Below are 22,809 nucleotides of genomic sequence, written 5' to 3'. Positions count from 1 at the left end.
CAACCTCAATGTATTCTCTCACAGTTCTGGAGGCCAGAGGTCTGACGTTAAGGTGTCGCTAGGTTGGCTCCTTGTCCGGTGCCTGTCTCCCAGCTTCTGGAAGTTGATGGCAATCCTCGGCATTCCCTGGCTTGTACCTGCAACACTCGGATCTCTTCCTCTGTCGTCACATGGCCTTCTCTCTGTGTCTGGGTTCTGAACCACTAGGTAGTTTGGTAGTTTTTATTTACTTAGGTAGTTTTATTTACTTACTTTTATTTACTTTATTTCACTTAGTGCTTCTAATTAATGGGCCAAAGAATTGCATATAGTTTCTTTTTTTTTTTTTTTTTTTTTTGCGTTACGCGGGCCTCTCACTGTTGTGGCCTCTCCCCTTGGGGAGCGCAGGCTCCGGACGCACAGGCTCAGCGGCCATGGCTCACGGGCCCAGCCGCTCCGCGGCATGTGGGATCCTCCCGGACCGGGGCACGAACCCGCGTCCCCTGCATCGGCAGGCGGACTCTCAACCACTGCGCCACCAGGGAAGCCCTATAGTTTCTTTTAAAAATCTCTTTTGAAGTTATATTCTCTTTTTGTCTGCCTTTGACTTTTTTCTTTTAATTAGACTTGTCAAAGTTTTACCTCTTGTCTTTTTAAGAACAATTTTTTGGAATTATTGATGAATTCAACTACATTTTCTGACTTCATTTTTTATTATCTTTTTACCTTCTTCGAGTTTACTTTTCTAGTTTCTTGAATTGAAAGTTAAACTGAATAACTTTTAGTCTTACTCGTCTCTTAGTAAATGAATTTAGGGCTACAGATTTTCCTTTGAGCACTGATTTGGTTTCATCCATAGGCTTTCACATTTAGGGCTCTAACTGACATTCATTAAAATACTGTAGTTTAAAATTTTCACTCTGACTTCCTCATTTAACCTAAGAGTTAGTTGGTTTTTTGTACCTAATATGTTGTCTTTGAAGAATTTTCTATTGAAAATTTAATTGAGATCACTGCAGATTCACATGAAGTTGTAAGAAATAACACAGAGAAATCCCTTGTACACTATCAGTCTCCGCCAATGATAACTTTTTATAAAACTATAACAACCAGAATACTGACATTGATATGATCTACAGATTTTAACCCCATCTCCCCAGTTCTATTGTACTTACTGGTATGTACGGTGTGTGTATGTATTAAGTTCTATACAATTTCATCACCTGTGTACGTCTACATATACACCACAAGGGATATCTTGGAGATTTTTAAAGCCCACCATTGTTACTCTATACTTGTCATTTTTCGCTCATAATATCATCAATTTTTATTTAATGTATTTGAAGCTACCTTGTTAAGTACAAAAGTCGATGGGCTTTTAACTTTTTGGTGGAATATTCCTTTTACAGGTTTAAACAATTCCTTTATACCCAAAATATTTTTCACTTTTAGTTCTCCTTTATCTGATATTAATATTGCTGTATTTGCCTTCTTTGCTATGGTTCATTAGGGGTTTCTTTCCTTATCCTTTTATTTTCATACTTAAGCTGTCTTTTTTTTTTCAGTCTCATTTAAACATTTTTTAGGGCTTCCCTGGTGGCGCAGTGTTAAGAATCTGCCTGCCAGGGCAGGGGACACGGGTTCGATCTCTGGTCTGGGAAGATCCCACATGCCGCGGAGCAACTAAGCCCGTGCACCACGACTACTGAGCCTGCGCTCTAGAGCCTGTGAGCCACAACTACTGAGCCCACGTGCCACAGCTACCAAAGCCCGCGCACCTAGAGCCCGAGCTCCGCAACAAGAGAAGCCACCGCAATGAGAAGCCCACTCGCCGCAACTAGAGAAAGCCCGTGTGCAGCAACGAAGACCCAATGCAGCCAAAAATAAATAAATAAATAAATAAAATTTATTTTAAAAAATTTTAAACAAGTTTTGAGACTATCTTTTTTTTTTTTTTTTTTTTTTTTACGGTATGCGGGCCTCTCACTGCTGTGGCCTCTCCCACTGTGGAGCACAGGCTCCGGACGCGCAGGCTCAGCGGCCATGTCTCACGGGCCCAGCCGCTCCGCGGCATGTGGGATCTTCCCCGACCGGGGCACGAACCCGTGTCCCCTGCATCGGCAGGCAGACTCCCAACCACTGCGCCACCAGGGAAGCCCTGAGACTATCTTTTAATTAGTGAATTTAACTTGTTCACATTTATTGTGCTTACTGATGTTTAGACTAATTCCATATTTATTTACCATATTTCTTTTCTTATTTTTCTTTTTATTGGATTCATTTTGTTTGGTTAGATACATCTATTTTTCTACAATAGATTGGATGTTATGTTTTATTTTCATTTTTCTAGAGCAGAGATCAGCAAACTTTTTCCACAGAGGGCCATATAGTCAATATTTTAGGTTTTGTGGGCCACAGAGTCTCTGCTGCAACTACTCAGCTCTGCCACTGTAGCATGAAAGCAGCCATAGAGGATACATTAACATACAGGCATGGCTGTGTTCCAATAAAACTTTATTTACACAAACAAATGGTGGCCCAGACCTGAACTGCAGGCCACAGTTTGTTGACCCTTTTTCCAGCGGCAATCTTTAAATATTTAAACACATGGACTTAAACATGTAATTCTCTACAGTGCTTAGATTAAAAAGGGTCTACCTTTCCTTCCTCAACAAGAGAGGAAACTTAACAGTTGCATTCACTCTTCTTCCTCATTTATCCCCCAAACTGTGGTGGTCACCCCAGAATCCCTTCCTGCTCCTCATCTGTCACAGCTAGCCTCAGGGCACACCTAGAACCTCTCTGCCTCCTGGGAACAATTTTGGTCATTGTTTCCTTTTTCAGTCTAATCCCATTTTCACTCCACCCTTTGGGAATTCCTCATGGCTCATTACTCACTAAAGGCATCTCTTTGCCTACATGGATATTTACTAATATTTGTTCTATCACATGGAGTGATTTGAAGCAGGAAGAGAAGGCTGTGGTGTGCTCTCAACCTGCAAACACTGATCTCACCCCTGCTTCAACTTCCAAGGATTTTCTTTTTTGGCCACCGTGCGCAGCATGCGGGATCTTAGTTCTCCGATCAGGGATGGAACCCCGTGCCCCCTGCAGTGGAAGCGCGGAGTTATAACCACTGGACTGCCAGGGAAGTCCCTGAACTTCCAAGAATTTTTTTAAAATGTGGGGTCAGGGCTTCCCTGGTGGCGCAGTGGTTGAGAGTCCGCCTGCCGATGCAGGGGATGCGGGTTTGTGCCCCGGTCTGGGAAGATCCCACATGCCGCGGAGCGGCTGGGCCCGTGAGCCATGGCCACTGAGCCTGCGCGTTCGGAGCCTGTGCTCCGCAACGGGAGAGGCCACAGCAGTGAGAGGCCCACGTACCACAAAAAAAAAAAAAAAAAAGTGGGGTCAAAGAGAATATGAATCGGTCTTTCACTGGTAGCAAAGGCACAGAGGCTATCAGCAGCTGTGTCCCCTCCAGGTAGCCAGTCTGGGCCAACAGAACTGGCACTTGGGCCTCAACAGAGCTGATCATGAGCCCAACTCCCGGTGCCATTTGGATCTGCAACTCCAGCCGCTGCTGAGCTAGCTGCCCCCGTCCTCCCTCCCCTGGTGATGTGAGCATCCAAGCAGGCTCCTCTTCACCAGAGCTGGAGCTTGACTTCTGTTACTCACAACCAGACAAGTCCTGACTAATAGTAGGATATGATGCCTCTTCTTTTGATCTTCTACATGTTATTCACTTGCTGAGCAAACCTTTTTCTCCTAAAGGGCATAGAGATAAATTTCATTCTACCCCAAGGTCAAAAAAATGATTGAAAAATTCCAAATCAGCTAATATGTACAATCATTCTGAAATCTCTCACACTACTGTCTTTATCCCTGTAAGCTGTGGGGAGTTGATCTGGTGGGGGGGAGGGCGAAGCTGGTTGGGGGGCGGGGGGAGGGCAGACGCGGGTGACATGACGTCTGGGATTCTGGACATGCGCCACCACCCTCCCATCACGTGGAGATACTATCTGTGAACCCTGGGCACTTCTAACAAATCTGGTTCCACCTGCCTGGAACTACCTCGAAGCCTTCTTCCCTCCAGGAGGTGGTAACACCACCAGCTGGGCCTGCCCAGTATGCCCAGTGCCACGCGGGCTTGGTGCTAAACAGATACAACACTGGGGACCAAAATAAAACCCAGCTCGGTGACATCTTGATGCAGCTTTGCAGGAACAGCAGGCTCCTGTGCACATGCTCTCCCACTCTGCACCCCTATTTGTAAATTAATCACACATCAGTAGACTCTGCTCAGATTCACAGGTTTCTGGACCACTCTGAGGGTAGCTTGGGCTACAGGATCTTCCGATCAACTTCAAGATCAGACTGATCCTTTCAACAGACCCTAGATGGGAATTCTCTTTCTTCCCAGACCCCTAAGCCCTCCTCATGTTGCTCCCCTCCCCAGAAGAAGCACAGGGGGCAGGGGGAAGCGCTGCCAGGAGCTCCCCATGAGCGCCGTCTACAAAAGTGTCCCCAGTATACTGATAGGATAGTTTTAAGACAGACACACACACTTGTAAGATGTCAGTGGAAGCCATGCGAAAGCAAAATTAGGAGAAGCGGAGAGAAGGTAGTTAGGAAAGCAGCACCTTTTAATTACGTGTTCACACCCTCACTGTCCACTGTCTAGGGCCCCCCGCCTCTCTCTGGGCTTCTTCCCTGTGGTGGTAACCTCGCCCCACCTCTGCTCCCAGGTCCACCTGGCTCCTGGAACATTGACCGGTCCCAAGCCCCATTGAGCTTCCTTGAGTCAGTTCTGAGGGTCCCTGGGTAGTAGTGGAGGGTCAGCGGAAGGAACATCAGGCTGAGCTTGATGACCCGTACGTGTCGCATAACCCTGGCCTCAGTTTACTCCTCTGGGAAGGAGACTGAGCACCTGAACTTTGACGGCGCTGGGTACCCCAGTGGAGGAGTGTAGGCTGACAGCTCACGCTCGTGTTGCCCGGGAGACAAGCTCCTCTTCTATTTGGAGCTGCCCCAGAGTGTTCTGTGCCAGCTTCTCACCACGAGGGCTTCACCTGAACACACAGACGTGGGGACGGTGCCACCACGCTGCTCGCCCAGGAAGACGCCTTCACGGGCTCAGGTCGGGTTCTCTGTGTCAGCAGCTCCTGCCAACACCAGGAGGCCCAGGACCAGGCTGTTGCCTCCTTCTGCTAGACCCAAAGCAGGAAAGAATTGAACTGCCCTGCCGTCCTCTTCCAGAAAGTCCTCCTGGGTTGAGCGAGAAAAGCTCACAGCCTTTCTGCCCTCTCCTGGCCCTGTGTGACACTGGATCCTGTCCCTGCCCTTGGGCACTGGGGTAACTGTCCACACCTGGGCCTCGGGATCTGGCTTTCTCCACAGTCAGCCCAATTAGGGGAGTCACAGGATTCCCTTAAGAATGAAGCCAACAACCAGAGTGGAACACACCTTAAAGCTTCCCCTATAGGGTTTTGTAGTCCCGGGAGTTCACTGTTCACTGAGGTCTAGCCCTTGGCCTTGAACAGGGACCAGGCAAGTGCGGACTGAAGTCATTGCTTGCTTTGGGCAAGTCGGGGCGCTCCGAGACCTCAGATCCCAAATGTGAGAAGTGTGTATGTGTGTGTGAATCCCTTCCGAATAGGGACATTGGGAAGAGCAAAGGAAGGAGGGTTCCTGAGTGTGCAAATGGTACCACTGGTCTCCTCATCCTATAAATATTTACGAAATGCCCTACACAGACCCTGAGTGAAACCAGGGATGGGCAGAAGGCAGGACCAGTGGTTTCTAAGGACTCTCTCCACTTCACAGGCAATGGGCCTACAGACTCTGAAGGGGGGGCGCCCTGGGGCCTGTTGAGGCTACGGGTACTGGTGGTGAGAACTCAGACACCTGGACGCCTGGAGCCTCCGGGCCCCGCCGCCCCCCCATGCCCACCGCGAGTGAGGAACCAGCTCCAGGAGGCTATGGGGAGAGCACGAGGAAAAGCAGCAGAGCCATCTGGCTTGTCCTGAATTATTCACCGCGCAGGAGGAGGTGCACGAGGAGGTGCCAAGGTAGGGGAACCAGATGCAGTTGCCCCCGGGGCGGGGGGTCAGGGAGGGAGACCCGGACCTTTGGCTGCACAAACCCAAGGGGTCGAGGGGCCCGGCTGTGGCCTTTGGCGGCGTCTGGGCTACGAGCCCTGGGCCCCTCCCGTCAGGGCAGCGAACGCCAATCCACACCTCATGCCCTGAGCTTTCACTCTTCATGGTAGTGAAGAACCCGCGCACCTCATTCCTTCCTTTTGGGCATTTTGCAGAAGATTAAACCTGCCTGCCCGACAAGGTCAGGCAGTTCAGCCAGAGTCTCTCGACAGCCAAGGACCAGAAAAGGACGCAGATCAGGCCCCAAGCGCCACCTGAAGACCCTCCTGGCGGATCTCGCGTCACCAGACAGAACCGGAAGTCTAATGTGCCTCACCTGTGGTCCCCATTCCTCCCGGCCTCGGTTCAGGCCTTGTCAGCCCTCCCTGGGGGGAAGAACAGCGTCCTCATTGGTCTCCAACCTTGCAGTTCGGATCCCTGCACATCTGCCTTCTAGAAGCCGGCAGAGTGCATCTGAGTGCGCGACAGCCCCCGCCAGGGTCAGAGCCCCGCCCTCGAACATCACTCAAGGTCCTCGGGCTCCGCCCCCCGACCCCTGGGCCCCGCCTACCGCCTGGCCGCCTGGAGCCCCGCTGCGGGCAGCTTCGCACCTCTCTTCCCGCTCAAAGGCAGCGCTCACGGGCTCACCGGGTAACCAGTGCCTGGCGCGAGGTGGGAGCTCGCTCCCTTTGCCGGAAGCATTTGCTGAGATTCACACTTGTTTCTTCTGTCGAAAAGCCCGTCCCCACCTGGTCTCCCTGGCAAACTCCCAAAGTGTCCTTTAAGACTTAGCCAGCACGCGCTTCGCCAGGCCCCCTAGACCGAAGCTGGGTTCCCCGGGGTGCGCCGGGTGCACATTGCCCCAAGCCCTCACACAGCCCATTCCCACTACCCGTCCCCAGACCGCGAGGCCCCAGGGCAGGGCCCACGTCTGGTGCGTCCTGGGTCTTGGGTGTGGCGATCCCAGAGGCGCTCTGCAGACCTGCGTAAATGCTCAGGAGCCGCAGCTGCCAGGGTGGTGGTCCCGGGCAGGGAGAAAACCAACCCCGGCACGTGGCAGGGTACACAGAGCCCATGTTTCCGGACAGTCAGAGAGAGCAATGAAGGCTTGGGGCCATTTCTGGGGGATCTTCCAGGGGGCAGTCTGGACAGCGGCCAGTAGGCAGCCCACCTCCCCAGGACCGGTCCCTGCCCCCTTACTCCGTGGGCAGCTTACACGGTGAGCCCTTAGCCTCAGTCCTGGTAAGGGATCTAGACAGAGGGTGGGCCCAGAGAAGGCCAGGAAGGAGCCTGCCTGGGCCGCAGATGCCACTGTCACTGTGTCACTGTGGCTTCTGGAGCTGGGTCTGTCCTCTTTGCTGTCCGGGCACTGCCCCAGCCTCACGCCCTGTCCTTCAGCACATGGCCACACACACAATTAATGCCCCAGCAGGGCGCAAGGGCTGCTTCTCCCGCAGGTCCAGCTTGTGGCTCACTGATTTGTTCTTTAGATAGAATCTATCTGAACATCCTTCTTGGACCAGTGCAAGGCTGGGAGTTACAGCCAGGCTGGACCTAGGCCTGGCCTCAGGGCCACAGAGCAGAAAGTACAGGGTGAGCTTAGGGCATGGCGGGGCAAAACAGAACAGAAAAGTCAGGTTGGAAGGCCTCCAGCATCTGATATATGATTCCACTGAGGCGAAACATCCGAACTGGCAAATCCCTTGAGAAGGAAAGCAGATTGGTGGGTGCCAGGGGCTGGTGCTAATGGGTACAAGGTTTCCTTTTGGGGCGATGGAAATGCTCTGAAACTAGACAGAGGTGATAATTGCACAACACTGTGACTGTATTAACGCCACTAAATTGTTCACCTTAATGCGGTTAGGTTTCTTTTTTCTTTTTTTATGTTATGTGAATTTCATCTCCAAAACAAATTTTTTTTAGGAAAAAAAGTCAGGCAAAACTTCATTTATCAGTTTCCCTTCTTTATCCAGTAAGTCTTGGCAGCCTCCCCTTTTTTCTGACCCAACAGCCCAGCTCCTAGGTCCCAAGGGCTCAGAGCACCAACCACAGGTGAGTTTTCCAAGTTACCCTTTGTTTTTTTTCAGCAAAGATCCCCCAGCATACTGTAAGAGAGGGGCATTGACTGTGTCACCCTCCTGCTTAAAATCTTCAAGAATTCACCTTTATTCGACAAAGAACACCTGAGCTCCGTATCCTGGCACTCAAGGTCTTGCCTAAACTAGTGATGGGACAGCCTCATGCGTGGCGGTCCCCAGCGGGTCTGGGTGCCTGCACTTGGTGCCATCATCTGGACCCCACCTCCCCCAGGATGCCCAGCCTAGCAAGCTGAGCCCCGCCGAGCCCCGCCTTGCTGGTAAGTCGTCCCTGGCTCACAGCCTCCTCAGCCACAGCGGCTCTTCCCTCTGCCAAGCTCTCTGCACGAAGCACATGTGTTACTGTGCATGATACTGCTTCACATCTGGGCTGCTTCGAGATCTTATTTTCCCCACAAAACTGAGTTCTCCGAGGACCCGAGGCCACGCGTTATTTCCTGTGGATCCCCAGGGCCTGATGCCACCGCAGAGTTGCCCAACTCCAGGGGGCGCTGTTCCTTTCTATTGTACGTAACAACACTTCCACCCACTGTTCGCTCACTGGTTCATCCTGAATGGACATACAGTCCCCCACCACAGATAAAAAAATGGTTTTGTCAAAAAAAAAAGTCAGAAGAAAACATAACTGCACCTCCAAGTAGAGCAGACGAATAGACATGCAGAGTCCAAACAACATGCACACAGGCAGAGGATGAAGGCTGGGGTTGAGGCCAGCACAGGAAATACCCAGTGGGTGGTGGGAAGTGCAACCGAGAGAGGGTTCCAGAGCCCCTGGGCACACGTGTGCTGCTCTTTATAGGTGCCTGGGGTGGGGCGGGGGTCTTTAAGGGTGCTAGGTTGACACAGATGGGATCACAAAACTCAGAAACTGAAGGGGAACTTGTTACCTAACTCCATCCTTGTATAGATGGGAAATTAAGGCCCAGAGAGGGGCAGGGACTTGATCTGTTTATCTATCAATGCATGCATCCATCCATCAATGCATCTATTCATCTATCCACCTACCCCCCCATCCAGCCATTCCTCCAGCCACACATGCACCCATGTATCCATCCATGCACCCATGCATCAGCCATCAAGCCATGCATGCATGCATCCATCTATCCATACACGCATCCATCCTTCCCTCCTCTCCCTCTAGGGAGCCAGGGCAGAGCTGGAACTGGAGCCCAGAGCACTAGCCTCTCAACCCAAAGCTCTCCACAGTGGGCCACCGTTGCCTTCTTTAAGGCCATGGCAGCTCTGGGGAACTTCCTGACCCCATAAGGCAGGCAAGAAGAAAGTCCCTGCTAGTGGGGCTTGTGCTAAAGTACATACCACATCAGGCACCTGCCCTGAGGCCAGTTCACCCACAGCTCAGTGAGCGCAGCCATTCCGAGCCCACCCTGCAGGCAAGGAAACTGCAGCCCTCCCAGGATTCGGTCTCTCCCTGCACTACGGCACTGCGGGGCAGGTATGGCTGAGGTCGGTAGGGGTGGGAGGCACTCCTGGTGGGTAATAGGCCCAGCAAAGGCTCTGAGGCAGGACTGCCATGGCCAGCAGGGAGGGGTTCCTGGGTCGTCACAGGATGATGGGCGATGCACGGGAAAGAGCTTGCACACAGGGGAGCGTTCACGCTCAGGGACTTCAGAGCCCGCCAGCACTGCCAGATGCAAGGGAGCTCCCGAAGGTTATGAGGGGAGCTGGTCCCCAAGAACAGCAGGCAGATGGGGTTGGAGCAAAGTTATGCCAACTCCCTGTGTTACTGTGGTTTCAGAGAGAACTGCAGAAAAGATTCGGAGGCTGAGCAGCTCGGAGTGTGAGCAGCTGCCAGCTGCTGGGAACAGACAAGGCAGGGGAATGGCAAAGGTGTTCGTACAAAAGGACCATCTGAGAAGCAGGAACTGCAGCGGGAGTGGGCAGTAGGTCCCAAGGGAGGCCCTGCAGCGCAGAATGCCTCCGGCTTCCCCCCCGACCAGCCGCCAGGGGCTGGGCCTGGCTCGCATCTGTCTGCTCCCCTCCATATGCACCTGGGACACATATGCTTGCTCCCTCCCCATTGCAACGTGTGTTGGCTGCAAATCCAGGGAGTCGAACTGCTGTGCCCCTAGACTTCCTCCCAGAGAGGCAGCAAGATGGGAGGGCAAGTTGGAGCCCTAGCACTTTCCCTTCTCCCCTCTCTGTCCTTAGATATCATACATAAAAGCCCGAGCCTCAGTTTACTCATCTGTAAAGGGGGAGTGGTAATACATCCAAAGAGGGGTGTCAGCATACGTGTGGAGAGCACCCCACGCTGTGCCTGGCAATAAAGATGTGTTCTATCACCCACGATGACCATAAAAATATCCGCTGAGCACTGCCAGTGGTGCTGGGTGGGGTCCTTGAGGCCCCTGTGGGTGGCATCACCACTTTAGCTCCAGGAAACGGACACTGGGAGGGGCACTGGCGGGGTGGGGGGGGCTGGAGGCAGAGGTTAATTGTAACCGGTACAAAAGTAGGCTTACTCCTGGGGCCAGATGCATTCAAGCATTCAGAACTCCCCGCACCTTGGATGCCTAATACTCCATGTTTCAGCAGCATCCAATAATCAAATCCGCGGACATTTCTGCAGTGAAATACATGAACATAGGATGCATAAGGGCTATAAATAGCCTCACTTGGACTATAAATAGCCTCACCTCGGTTCAGGCGCGAGCTTGCTGCCAAGTGAATTATGAAAAAGCGTTTGGTTTTCAGAGCTTGCTGGAGTTTGGAACTGAGGTTAAAGGTTTGCAGCTCCACACGTCAGTGCTTTTCACCACAAACTGGGGAAACAACTGTGCGTCAGCCCTGGCTCATCCCACAGCCGACGAGGTCCAGATGAGAGTCACATGTGCCCTGCCCCTAAAACCCGCCAGGCCCTGACCCGGGGGACACAGCACAAGACCAGTCACAAAGCAAACACAAACGCGCACACAAATAAACACACATGGCAACGCGTACAAATATAATCACACCAGCCTTGGGCGTGGAGGCAAACGGTGACGCAAATTCGACCTGGGGATGGAACCCAGCCTGTGCAGCCCCCAGTGGCCGCAGACACCTGCTCAGGCTAACCCCTGCCTGTGCTGATGCACCTGAACCCGACAGAGGAGGGAGAGGCCGGAATGAGGTACAGGGCTGGGGCGTGGAGGCCAAGAGCTTCCCATTCTCTGGACCCTGGAAGAGCAGCAAAAGCACCAGGCAGCCTGGGAGCTGGTCCTGGCACTGCCACGTGGGAGCCGATGGCTTCGGATGGGTGGCCTGAGCTTACTGAGCTGCAAAGTCGGAACAATCGGGCCTCCAGGGGTTCTTCAAAGAGTGGGAAGGCGCCCTCGGGGCCTGGTACTTGGGAACTACTCACTGACTGTTCTGTGAAGTTGCTTCAATGTACAATATAAAAAGGGGGTGAGGGAGGTATACATTATGAGCTTGGGATTAGCAGATACAAACTACTATATATAAAATAGATAAACAGGGACTTCCCTGGTGGCGCAGTGGTGAAGAATCCACCTGCCAATGCAGGGAACACGGGTTCGAGCCCTGGTCCGGGAAGATCCCACATGCCGCGGAGCAACTAAACCCGTGCGCCACAACTACTGAGCCTGCGCTCTAGAGCCCGTGAGCCACAACTACCGAGCCCTCGCGCCACAACTACTGAAGCCCGCATGCCTAGAGCCTGTGCTCTGCAACAAGAGAAGCCACCACAATGAGAAGCCCATGCACTGCAACGAAGAGTAGCCCCCGCTCGCCGCAACTAGAGAGAGCCCGCGTGCAGTAATGAGGACCCAACGCAGCCAAAAATAAATAAATTAAATACATAAATTTATTTTAAAAATAGATAAACAACAAGGTCCTACTGTATAGCACAGGAAAATAAATTCAATATCTTGTAATAAACCATAACGGAAAAGAAAATGAAAAAGAATACATAGGGACTTCCCTGGTGGCACAGTGGTTGAGACTCCACACCCCAATGCAGGGGGCCTGGGTTCAACCCCTGGTCAGGGAACTAGATCCCACATGCATTCTGCAAGTAAGAGTTCCCATGCCACAACTGAGGAGCCAGAGAGCCGTAACTAAGGAGCCCTCAAGCTGCCACTAAGGAGCCCGCCTGCTGCAACTAAGACCCAGTGCAACCAAATAAATAAATAAAACTTAAAAATATATATACAACTGTCATTTTTAAAAAAGAATATATATATACATATAATTGAATCACTTTGCTGTACACCAGAAACTGACACAACACTGTAACTCAACTCTACTTCAACAAATAAATAAATAAGGGGGGTGTTAAAGGTGCGGCCCCTTCAGTTCCAGAGATGCCCTTATGACCTCATGGCTCTCTTTGAGGCCAAGCCTTAGTGTGTCTCTGTCCTATACCAGGTTCCCTGGGTGAACACAGACAGAATCTTTGAGCTGCTGTGGATGCCAGGGGCAGCCCCCATGAGACTAGGTTCATGGTCTGGAGAGGGAAGCCTAGAGCAGGGACAGGCTTACCCTGGAGGAGGGGGCAAGACATCACAGGCAGAACCCAGTTTTGAAGCCAGAGCGGGTTCCCATGGCGGCTCCACCCTCCACTGGGTCTTGGCAAGTTAAACTCTCTGAGCCTGAGTTCTCACATTTATAGAAGTCAGTCCAATGCCATGGACACCCCCATAGGGTAGTCAGGGGGGGATTAATTAAGAGACGATGAATGTAAAGTGCCCAGCACACAACACCCAAGGAACAGCAGCGGCTGCCATCAGTACCACGATGACGGAGATGGTGATGCTGGGACAGCCCTGCTAACGGAGGGCTTCCCTCTGAACTGTACCCTCAACTCAAAACAGTCAGGATTGGAAGAAATAACATCGCTATTTTTATCACCAACCTTCCCCCCACCGTCTGGGACCCCCATCCCCACGACAACACAAGGCAGTAGACAGATGTGCTCTCCCCATCTCCAACTGGAAGACTGAAGCCAAGAGGCTGGCGGGGACTTGGTCAAGGTCAAACCAGGCAAGTCAGTCACAGGGAGGGAATGAGAAGCCCTGATTCCAGGTCAGGGCTACCCACCCAAGCCAGCAGCCCGAAGCTGGCAGCCCTCCGCGGCCTCTGGGCACTCCTGGGAGTAAGGCCATCTCAGGCACAGGGGTGTGAAGCAGCATCCAGTGGCCCAGGCTGGGGGAGGTGCGGGGCAGGTGAGCTCGAGGGGAGGTCAGGAAGAAGAGGGGCTGGCTGGGGTACCCGGAACTGAGTCATCTGAACTGGTCCAAGCCCACCGCACACAGTCTGGCTCTTCTATCTTTGGCGGGGAGCCTGGGGCTATTTTGAGAAGCTCTGCACATAGCCCGCCACTTCCCTGCCAGGCTGACTGGGTCAAAAACAAAACCAGCGGCAGCAAATGCCCCATGTCAACAGAGTGGGGAGCGAGGAGGCACTGAACAGCCGGCGCGGGGGCGGCGGGGGCGGGCACCATCCCCTCACCCTGCAAAAAAGAGAATAAAACCAGATAGTGAAACAAACAAACGAAGCTAGTGGGAGGCAGCAAGATGCGGTGGGGAAGACTAGCTTTGGAACAGACGGACCTAAGTTCGAACTTAAGCCTTGCCTTCGAGCAAGTCATTTAACTGCTCTGGGCCTCAGTTTACCCGTCTGTAGGAACATCACCCACCTCACTGGGTTAGGTGGGATTAAATAAGATGACACTGGGGCACTGGGCACCTCCTTCCAGAAGTGAACTCCGCCTCGGCCTGATATGTCTGGTCATCCCTCCAAGGCTGCTCAAAGCCCCGTGTGCTGGACAGCCCCCCACCTGCAGCCCCAGCTCACCCAGGGCAGGTGCTCAGAAAACACCTGTGTACAGAATGAAAGGGGGAACAGGGCCGGCAGTAAAGAGTGGAGGCCCAAGGATGCGAACAGCCACTTAGGGGGTTTTCGAAGAGCCCCACGGGAGTGGTGGACACAGGTTATTACGTCCTTCTGACAGATGACAGGCAAGGGCTCAGAGAAAGGAAGCGACATGGCCAAGGTCAGCCAGTTCCACTGAGGGCTGAGGTTCTCAGCAAGCTGTGCCCTTATCTTTCTGGAGGAGAAAGTGGGGGCCCAAGGGCAGGGAAGGCGCAGCATGGCTCGGAGAGAAAGGTACAGGTGGTGTAGGGCATTCTGGAATGATCTTCTTTCCACTGGGGCCTGGGCTCAGCGGTCTGGAGCTAATTATGGATTAAGGGAGGTGGGAGCATATACTGGGAGTCCGACAGCCCAGTCAGACCGCTGGCCCTGTGCTTTTCTCATTAGCCTCTCAAAAAAGCCCCAGGGTTGGACTCACAATAGCCAAAAGATGGATGCGATCCACGTGTCCATTGACGGATGAACTGATAAACAAATGTGGTCGATCCATACAATGGAATGTTATTCAGCCTTAAAAAGGAAGGAAATTCTGACTCATGTTACAACATGGATGAACCTGGAAGACATGATGCTACATGAAATAAACCAGACACAAAAGAACAAGTACTGTATGATTCCACTTCTACGAGGCACCCAGACAGATTCATTGAGACAGAAAGGAGAATGGTGGGTGCCAGGGGCTGGGGGAGAAGGGATGGGGTTTAGTGTTTAATGGGGACATTTTCTGTTTGGGGAAAGAAAAGAGTTCTGGAGATGGATGGGGGTGATGGTTGCACAATGTGAATGTACTTAACCACTGAACCGGACACTTAAAATGGTACATTTTGTTATGTGTATTTTATCACAATTTTAAAATAAAACCGAAAAGCCCCAGAACTGGGCACAGGGTTTCCTTTTGGGGTGATGAAAATGTTTTGGAACTAGACAGTCGTAGTGGTTACACAACATTGTGAGTGTACTACATGCCACTGAATTGTATACTTTAAAACAGTTTTACGTTATGTGAATCTCGTCTCAATAAAAAAAATTTAAACCTGCTGAGTATGAGCCAGGTGGCTCCAGTGGACAGCAGCCTGGGCGGGGCTGGGAATCAGCGGCGGCTTCATTAGCAAGGCTGTTCTCTCTGAGCAGGAGGGTCTGAGGGACATCACAGGTGTGGGAAGGGAGGCAGACAGGCGGCTGAGATACCAGCAGCCAGGCAGCCGTGGGGCATCTGGTCCTGGCAATGGGGAATGCTCGCATCTCGGGCACCGTGTCAAGGTCCCCTCCATCACCCCTGGTTTCCAGAAGTCAGACACAGGAAGGGTTTCACACAGCAGCAGGATCCGTCTTTCCTTAGCTGATGGGGACACAGGGCCCTTTGAGGGACAAGGACTTGCCCAAGGTCTGCAGGAGGTGAAGGCGGGGCTGGACCTCATGCCCTCCAAAAACATCCAGCCTGGTGTACACATAGTTGTCTGGAGACCAACATCACCCTCATGGCTGAGACGTGTTCAGGGCATCTCGTCTGGGACAGGCCCTGGACACAGAGAAGAAGGCTCTTGCAGGTGCCAAGCACCTAGATGACAACTCCACACTGTGCCCCGGGTGAAGTGCCCAACGAGGGCTCGGTGCTCAGAGAGCGGCAGAGCCGGGGGCAGGCGGAGTGCCCAGCCGGCCGTGGGAGGGGTCCTGGGCGAAGCTGGCAGGACGTGGAGCTTCAGGACAGAGCGGGGGAGGGAGACCTGGCTGCAGAAGCCGACAGGGTGGGAGGGGCACGGGGAGGGGTGTCGGGCCTTGCAGAGGAGTTGACGCCAGCACGGGAGGGCGCCCCTCCCCCCCCACAAACCCACAAACCAGCCAGAGCGAGGGTCCAGCGGGCCGGGGCTGGCTCTGCCGCAGCTCTTTGGCTGCCCTTGGGTGAGTCTCTGACCTGGACCCGTGGCTGTCGGACGGGGCAGTCAGTCCCTGACAAGCACAGGCTCGGGGCTCTCAGGATGGGGCTTGAATGCTCTCTGCGACATCAGCCCTGCAAGGGCCGCGAAAGCACCTCCCAGGACGGGCCGCTCCCCACTACAAGGTCCTGTTGGAAAGTTCTTACGCTTGAGCAGTCTGTCTCCCTGGGATTCAACCTGGTCCTGAGGCTGGCTCTTCAGAGCCTCGTTCAGCTTTTCTTGCCCAGGACACCGTAAAGCAGGCGTCCAAATGGCACACCCTCTCCAGGGTGGCCGAGCCCTTGGCAACCACCTCCTGGGCTCTGGGCTCTGATTCTGTTCACAGAGGCAAAGCTGCCCTGGCTGACAACACAGCCTGAGATCTGTTTCCTGGAACCAGCGGCCAGCCCACTGCTCCCCCCGCCAGCTGAACAGACCTGCCCTTTACCTGGTGGCACTCTGCCTGCTGGGTAGAGCGGGTGGGAGAGTGTCCCCCCCAAATTCATGTCCAGCTGGAACCTCAGAATGTGACCTTACTTGGAAATAGGGGCTCTGAGGGTGTAATTAGTTAAGGATCTCGAGAGGAGATCATCCTGGATTTAGGATGGACCCAAAATCCAGTGACGGGTGTCCTTATAAGGAGAGGACACAGAGATACACACAGAGGAGACAACCACGTGGACACAGAGACAGAGATCAGAGAGATGCAGCCACAAGCCAAGATGGGGCCACCAGAAGCTGGAAGAAGCCAGAAAGGATCCTCCCCTAGAGCCTTCAGAGGGAGCGTGGCCCTGCAGACACCTTGATTTCAGACTTCAGACCTCCAGAATGGTGAGACAACATACCTCTGTGGTTCTAAACCACACAGCCTGAGGTCCTTTGTCACAGCAGCCCCTACACTAGTGCACTGGTTTGCAGCATCAGGAAACAGGACATAGCCTGAGCTGACCACGTGGACATTAGCCAGCGTCCCCCTGCTCTGGGAGCGTTCAGGAGAAAAGGTAACGGCGTCCTGGCTGGGAGGGTGACACCAGTGCTTGGCAGGACAGAGCAAGCCTGTCACCAGGCTCTCAAAAGGGCTGCAGCCCAATTAGCTAAGGTCACTTGAGGGGCCGGCGAGAAGCCCTTCTCCGTCTGCTATGAAGACTCCCGAGGGGAAGTGGCTGCTGGACGTGGAGCCGCCCGGCCTCCCTGCTTTCCCCATGCCGGGGCCTGGACAGCCTGTTCTAGCCTCCCACACCTGGTCAGGCCAGACAAGCCTGCCTGAGTCCTCAGGTGCACCAGCCCCAAGCAAGCGGCCGGAAGCACTCCTTGGGTGAAGGCCTAACCCAGGCACTGCAGTTTCTCTGATGAGAAACGGTAGACCCCCACTCTAACCTTTGGCTCAGCATTCCCTATCTGTCTCATTTTTGGAGAACCTCTCATTGGGGGTGGGGAGCTGGCCAAGGCTTCTGGAAGCTTCGGAACCGAGACCAGGGTTCCCCTGGGATCCTGCCAGGTGTGGGAGCTGAGACAGCTGAGCATTAGCAAACCCCTGGCTCTCCACCCTGCCAGCTCTGCGGACGCTGCCATGCCAAGGGGCAAGGTTAGGGTCATCGTAGGATTGATGATGTCGGCGCTCAAAGGGCTTCACCATGGCCAAGTGCAGCATCTCTCCAACTGAGGTACACGGATGAGCTGCTTTAGAAACGTCTCGTGAGCTTGTTCAACATGCAGATTCCTGGCCCTCCCTCCAGGCCTACTGAATTAGAACCTCTGTGTGAGAGACCCAGGACCCTGCATCTTATACAGGTTCCCCAAGGATCCTGGGGAGCTCACCAGAGGATGCAAACACGTGGCCTGCTTTGACCTCTTTGTGCACGTGGAGAGAGCGGTCATGGGACAGGGCCTGCTTGAGGTCACACGGCACAGCCAAAACTAGAACGTCCGTCCGCTGGCCTGGCTGGTGAGGGGACGCATGCCAGCGTACCCCCGGGCTTGGAATCAGGTGACTGACCCTCCTGTGCTCTAAGAGCCCTTCGCCCAGGTGAGGATTCCCCACGGGCCCGGTCAGCTCCACAGGCGCCTGGTGTTGACTCTCTCCAGCCATCATGTCACCACCACCCCACCCCCCGCCCCCGGCTTGCTTCTGAGCTCAGGCCCTGCGTCTTGCTCACAGCCATCTCCCCAGGGCCTGGCCAGAGCAGCTGCTCCATAAAGGCAGTCGCCTGGCGAATGTTCGTTAGGCGAATGATTTGAAGTCTGAACTCTGTCCCAGAGCTGCCGTCTGACCTCGGGCAGCTCACTCAACCCCTCTGCCCCTGAGTGAAAAGATTCTGGGCATCTGCCTTGGCCATCGCACAGGGCCGCAGCCAGACTCACCCGGTAAACCAGATGCAATATGCTTTGGAGACTGCAAAGCCACATCCGAGCATGCGTTCTGCACACTGGTAATTCACAACCATCAAGTTTGCACTGAGTGACTGGCTGTGAGCTGAGAGTCCAGGGTAGCAAGACCCAGCCAGGAGCCTCTGCTGGTGGCCTGGGGGTGACGGGAGAGAGGCCGAGAGGCCAGGGGCAGGTGAGCCACCCCCGCAGTGAGGCAGGCAGATTCCAGAGGCTCCGCTGTCTCCTCCCAGCAGCACGGCTCGCTGCTCTCAGGGGTGTAAATCCCGCCCTAGTGCCACACCCACCGTGGGGACGGGGCCCAGGCCCTGAACGTTATCAGGCAGCAGATAGAAGGTAGTGCTACCGAGGTCCAGGGAGCTGGATGAGGTAGGTCCCTGGCCCTCCGTGGACCTCAGTTTCCCAGCTAAAGCAGAGGGGTTTGAGTGAGACCGTCTCCAAGGGCCCTAGGACCACGCAGGCAGTGGCTCTGTGCCCTGGGACGCCCCCCACCAGAAGGCGCTTGCTGTTGTCCACTCCCCAAACCCCCTTTCCCCCGACAGAGAGAGACAGGCCTTGTGGAGCACCCGGGTCGGGCAGCTCAGAGGAATGTGGTGCTTGCCGGGGCAGGAGCCCTCCCGCCGGCTGTTATATACTCGAGTCCGCGTGGACTGCCAAGAGGTCGGAGAGAAGCCCAGCTCCCGTGGGATGGAAGCTCTCCTCCAAGGCGCACAGGGTAGAGCCTCTTCCTCAGGCTGCCTGTCTAAATGACCTCACAGAAACAACCGGTTCTTCAGCCCGGACTGGTAGCGGGGACACCACGGAGGGCTCCGCATCGACATGACCCTTCATGCATCGGCCCAACCTGGATCGACTGTGGGGCAAGAGGCAGCCCAGGAATGTCGTGATACGTGCGGGCGCTGTACAGAAGGAACGTCACCGTGTCACCAGCGCGGCCCCTCCACAGCCACAAAGGTGGGGGTGGTGGTGGAGGGCAGCGGGGACCAGTGCGGAGAGGAAGGAGGACCCTGTCCTGCCCCCAGAGCCACCCAGCTCAGCCCGGCGTGGCTCTGGGGGACTCAGGAAAGCCCCTCTGGGTCTCTGTGCCAGTTGCCCCGTCTTCTGGGCCTGACCTGGAATCCCAGTGTGTCGTCTGCTGCCCGGGAGGGCAGAGGGCTGGGGGCAGCCGTCAAGCCGGCCTCTTACCTCCAGACCGAAGCTGCTGGGCGATGATTCAAGTATAAATTCTGGCCCCTGCTCTTTTCTGGGTCCAGGGGAGCCCCCTCCTTGGCACTGTGGCCACGCCCAGCTCCAGCAGTGAGATACACCTCTGGGCCTTCGTTTCCCCAACAGCGACACTGCTGTGCCATGTGCCCTCAGGTGGCTGGCGGGGCCCAGGCCTTCGTCTTCTAGGCCACAGGCAGCTTAGTGACCACACCCCTGACGGAAGGTCCCGCTGGCCATGACACAGCACTGGCTCTCCAAACATCTGGGAACATGTAAAGCAGCAGCTGGCCTGGCCCTGATCCTAGGACGACCTTTGGTACAGAGTGGCCATTTGAAACGAACCCTTTTCTTAAGTCCTACCCTGGAGGACAGCCCTATAAAGCAATCACCCGCATCATCTCTCTCCTTCTACGGGTCCATTCTCAGCCAGCGCCCGCAGCGGGAGGATCACCCCTGTCCTGCATGGGGCGAAACTCTGGCTCACGGGATTGAGTGGCTTCTGCAGGTCACACAGCCAGGACTCAACCCCGGGTCCACGTGGCTCACAAGTTCTGCTCTTCCTGCCGCCCCAAGGGCAGCCTCCACCTCCCAGGAACCCAGAATCCGGACGAAGGACTTTAGCCGCGCAGTTAGCAGGGGCGCAGCGGGCAAATGGATCCAGGTAGCCAGAGTGTTTTAAGTGCCCCGCTCCCGGCTCCCTGTCTGTGCAGCCTGCCGCAGCCCTGACAAAGCCTGGTCACAGCTACAGGCGGGGATAATGGTGTGTCCACACCTCGACAGCTGTGAGGTGCTTGACAAGGCACAGGGCGCTGGCTGGGATCGCGATGCTCTGCTCACACCCTCTGTAACCCTGCTGTGCAGACTGGGAAACGGAGGCTCGGAGAGGTCAAGGGAGGTCTCTGAGGTCTCACACCCGGGCTGATGGCAGAGTGGGGACAGGACAAGTGGCTCTGACTTGTTTCCGCCTCCGTGCTCCCCCAGCACGGTGGGCACCCGAGGGTGTGAGAGGGCCCCAAACTCCCCCTTGGTGCTCCCTCCTGTCCTCCCTGAGACCCTCTGAGCTGCCTTCAGAGAGGAGGGGGGACCCGGTGAGGAACGCTCTTCTCGCTACGGCAGCGAGGGGAACCTGGAGCGGAGCCCGCTCGGGCGCCGGGCTCGGGTGCCACCACGCTCACTTTGTCGGGGAGACGCTCGAGGCTGGGGTGGCCCACAGGGAGCAGACCTGGAACTCCCAGCAACCACGCAAGGACTTACCGAAAGGGGCTCTCCGGACCCCGGGGGGCAGCAGAAGGCCACAAGGCTGACAGCACGGGAGGCTATGCTGCAGCTCGGACCAAAACTAAACCAGCGCCCCGTCAAGAAACCATCGACGTTCTCCAGGCCTGGGGAAGGCAGCAGGCTCTGTCCTCTGGAAGAAGAGACTCGGGCCCCGGGGAAGGCCTCAGCAAGCCCAGGGAGGGAGCCGGGGAGGAGCTGGACCTCGGAGGCCCTTGTGTCCAGGGAGAGCCCTGCCTCAAGAGAGTGGCCTGGCCATGACCTGAAAGGGCCCCTACAATGGCTCCTTCTCCCCTGCAGGGCGGGCCGGTCATGGGTTTTGTTCACATGGCTTCTTGTGGGCTCCTAAAGGCACAAACCCTCCTCTGTTATATCACTACTGTGTTCACCTTTGGGGAAAAGCCCTCAAACACCTGTCTTTTTTCTTTCTTTCTTTCTTTCTTTCTTTCTTTCTTTCTTTCTTTCTTTCTTTCTTTCTTTCTTTCTTTCTTTCTTTCTTTCTTTCTGTCACATAATCTCTAATTTACAGAAAAGTTGCAAAGATAACATAAGAACTCTCAGATTCTCTCTACCCAGAATCGCTGTTTATATCATTTGCTTTACCAATGGTGCACTCTCTCTTTGCATATCTATATGCATGTATCTATATACTCCAAACCTTGCAGTCTCTTCTGAGCCATCGGAGAGTAAGGTACCAGGATACCTAAAGGCATGATAACAAATCCTGATGCCAATTTGGGGGTTCATTGCCAAGCACTCTCACACCTGCCTCCTCCAGGCTGAGGTGCACGAAGTAGCTGGTGCTATCTCCAGGTTACAGATGAGGAAACTGAGGCACAGTGTCCAGCGGTACGTGGCCCTCCTTCTACATCGAGCCACCCACACCTAAGTTCTCAGCATAAAACACACAGGCCCACTCTGCAGACTATCTTCCTGATGACAAGACGATGTCTTAATTTTTTGTTTTCTTTTTGGCCCCACCACGCGGCATGTGGGATCTTAGTCCCCCGACCAGGGATCGAACCCGTGCCCCCTGCAGTGGAAGCATGGAGTCCTAACCACTGGACTGCCAGGGAAGGCCTTAGATGATGTCTTAATTTTTAAAAGAAAGTGAGCCAGGTTGCCCCCCACAGGAGAACACAGACGGATCAGGACCCAATCAAGACTGTCTACAGTGCAGCAGGCGGGAGTGGTGGGCTGGGGTGGGCGCCAGCGAGGGACTCCCCACTCCACCCGGGGCTGCCACCTCCTTCAGCGCCTGCCCTCTGCTTCTTTCCTTTTCTCTCCTCCGACAGCTGGGATGGAGGGACTCCTCCCTGGAGGGCAAGGACTGGGTCTCCGCTTCATCCCAAAGCCCGGTGGCATGGGGCCCATTGCAGGGCAGGCTGCATGTGTAACTGATGAATGAATGAGTCAGAGATCTGAGTTCTGGTTGTGCCACAGGGTGGGCTACTCAGCTGCTCTGAGACTCAGTTTCCTCTTATGTAAAAATGGGACAACACCAAGCACGTCTAAAGTGGTTGCAAACTGTTAAATGAGATGAGATTTGTGAAGGTGCCGGTGAGGTGGATGTTAAGATCCCAGTTCAGAGTTGGATCAGGGAAATGAACAAGACAATGGGGAGAAATGGAAAGCAAAGCTGAAGATGCCCAAATATGAACAATGTGGGGAAGGCACGCACACACACACACACACACACACGCGTGCACACACGGCCTCGCAGCTCAGCACCTCTGAAGCTTAGCAGTCTCTCTCTGACGACCCCCCTTTCTTTCGGCTTGAGACCCTCAGCAGCCCAGGATGAAAAGCTGGCACCCATGGCTTCCTCAGCAGACACAAATGTGCTAATGTCTGTAACACCTGACAACGTAGCAGAGCCTGGGGGGTTGTGGAAAAGAGGAACAGTAAGAGAGGGAGGCAGCTCCT

The 22,809-nt window shown here is 54.4% G+C and overlaps 1 protein-coding gene across 3 annotated transcripts in view; it reads right to left on the bottom strand.

Annotated features, from left to right (window-relative positions):
• The window catches only part of PITPNM2 (phosphatidylinositol transfer protein membrane associated 2), a 147,461-nt gene that overhangs the window by 53,081 nt on the left and 71,571 nt on the right, over positions 1-22,809 (bottom strand). The window lies entirely within an intron of this gene.

The sequence above is a fragment of the Mesoplodon bidens genome (genome assembly GCF_964165515.1).
Source record: "Mesoplodon bidens genome assembly, chromosome: 13".
Lineage (NCBI taxonomy): Eukaryota > Metazoa > Chordata > Mammalia > Artiodactyla > Ziphiidae > Mesoplodon > Mesoplodon bidens.
This window is presented reverse-complemented; position numbering and strand designations above follow the sequence as displayed.